Source organism: Gossypium hirsutum, chromosome A07, assembly GCF_007990345.1.
Source record: "Gossypium hirsutum isolate 1008001.06 chromosome A07, Gossypium_hirsutum_v2.1, whole genome shotgun sequence".
NCBI lineage: Eukaryota > Viridiplantae > Streptophyta > Magnoliopsida > Malvales > Malvaceae > Gossypium > Gossypium hirsutum.
This window is the reverse complement of record NC_053430.1, coordinates 14,168,430-14,170,813: the sequence shown is the minus strand read 5'-3', so window position 1 is coordinate 14,170,813 and position 2,384 is coordinate 14,168,430. Positions and strand designations below refer to the sequence as shown.

Below are 2,384 nucleotides of genomic sequence, written 5' to 3'. Positions count from 1 at the left end.
CATTTTGTTTCCTCTTGTGATAATGTTATTAATGGATGGTGGTGCATTGCTTATGACTTACTGAGTTATATACTCACTCGGTGTTTCCTTGTCACCTATTTTAGGTTTCTTGGACTCGTCTCTTTTTGCGTGATCGGGCCGTCATCGAAGTCATCACACCGGCTAGCAACTTTTGGTATCTTCTTTTTAGTCGGTCTAGGAGAACATTTCGGCATGTATAGGCTAATATGTTTTGTTGAAATTTGGTATGTAAACTTTTAGCCATGCGAAAATGGCATAAATGTTCGGTTGGATTTGGTTCTATAATGTTAGGTCGTAAGTCTTGGAAATTCGATTTTTATGCCATATGTCATGGTTGATTATTTTTGGTGTCAAAATTCATGGTATGGCAATAGTGTAGTAGGGAGATGTTTGACAATGATTAGCCCTTGGCATGGCTAGTCATGATCATAATTTGTGATATGTATGATGAATTACTAGTTAGATCAAGGAGAAATCACGAAATAGGCATAGTTGCTTTAGTAATAGATGCTGGCAGCAGCAGTGACGTGAGATTGAAAAATCACTAAAAATAGTAGGAGTGGAATTAATTAATGCATAAATTATGTAATCGAATCTCGATGAGTCTATTTTCATATAGAAGAAACGAAACGACCATATGAGCTGTATGTTAGGAGATAATTAAACTCATGTGAAACAGGGCCAGAGCAATTTCTGGATTCTCTGTGCCGATTTTGGAAATTCATTATAAATTAACCAGAGATAATTAGAAGTCATGCCATATGTGCATAGATTCCCCTTCAAGTCTAGTATCTATAGAAACAAACGACATCAGTAATGAATCTCTGTACAGGGAGATATCCAAGTCGTAATGCGCAAAGGTCAGTGTAGTCGATCCCTGTAACATGGGAGACTTTGACTAATAAACTGTACTAATTGGCCCAACCAAAAATTCTAGAAAACAATATGTGGATGGGTATATGAGTCTAGTTTCAGGGAAAATTTACGGAACTGGATTTCGAGTTTCAGAACTCAAGATATGATTTTTAAAGCGACTAGTACGCAGATTGGCAGCTTGTCTGGGAAATTTTTTTTTTAGTGGTTTGAAGTCTGTTAACACCTCGTGTTCGACTCCGGCGACGGCCTTGGGTTCGGGGTGTTACAAGGATTAACTCACTTGGTGCAAAAATTATGAAATACCAGCTTAGAGAACCCTCCTATGGCATTTTTAGCTGCTGGAATTGAAGAGAAATGAAGAGAAATCTAGATATTTCCTATTTAGTCCTAGTTTTATTTAATTAATTTTGCAATATTCCAATTTTACCCTTAATTTATCAATTTTTCTGCTGATTTCATACCCTTGCCGTCCAGCCCAAATAACTTTTGGGTCTAATTGCCTTTTAAATCCTTTCTCATTAGACTTTTAAGCTATTTAATCATTCTAGCCTTTTACACCTATTACAATTTAGTCCTTTTCATTTAATTGACTACCCAAACATTAAAATTTCCTAACGAAATTTTAATACCACATTAATAACATTTCATAAATATTTATAAAATTATTTTTGACTCGGTTTTACAAGATAGAGGTCTCGATACCTTGTTTTTATCCAATTTCGTCAATAATTTCTTTTTCTATCTAATCACTAAATCGATAAAATTTTTCTATCAATATTTTCATACGATTTTCCTATCATGTCAATTTTCATGCAAAAACATTGAAATAAATTTCTCTTTAAATCGGATCTATGATTACGAAACCATTGTTCCGATAACCTTGAATTTAGGCCATTACAAACACTATTCAAATGATACAATAATTTGTTCAGTTTGATGGTTTGCAGGATGAGGATCCCAATGCTCATTTAGCCAACTTCTTAGAACTATGCGATACATTTAAAATTAATGGTGTCTCTGATAATGCCATTCCTCTTCGGTTATTCCCTTTTTCATCGAGGAACAAAGCTAAACAGTAGTTAAACTCGTTACCACGAGGGTCAATTACTACATGGGAACAAATGACCGAAAAATTTTTACTAAAATATTTTCCACCGGCTAAAACGGCTAAATTACGTAATGATATCTCTTCTTTTGTGCAGATGGATTTAGAAACACTCTACGATGCATGGGAGAGATACAAGGACCTTTTGAGAAGGTGCCCTCACCATGGGTTACCGCTTTGGCTACAGGTTCAAACGTTCCATAATGGCCTAAATCCTTCGACTCAACAAATGGTTGACGCAGCTACTAGCAGAACCATCAATAATAAAACACCTGAAGATGCCTATGAGTTTATAGAGGAGATGTCACTGAATAACTACTAGTGGCAAGTCATGAGGACAAAGCCAATGAAAACAGCCAGCGTTGATAACGTTGATTCGGTC

At 35.7% G+C, this 2,384-nt stretch overlaps 1 non-coding gene across 1 annotated transcript; it reads right to left on the bottom strand.

Annotated features, from left to right (window-relative positions):
- Positions 1 to 2,066: 2,066 nt before the first annotated feature.
- On the bottom strand, positions 2,067 to 2,173 carry LOC121204198 (small nucleolar RNA R71). Its single transcript, XR_005899127.1, has one exon. It is a non-coding gene; the product is annotated as a small nucleolar RNA R71 (small nucleolar RNA).
- Positions 2,174 to 2,384: the final 211 nt, after the last annotated feature.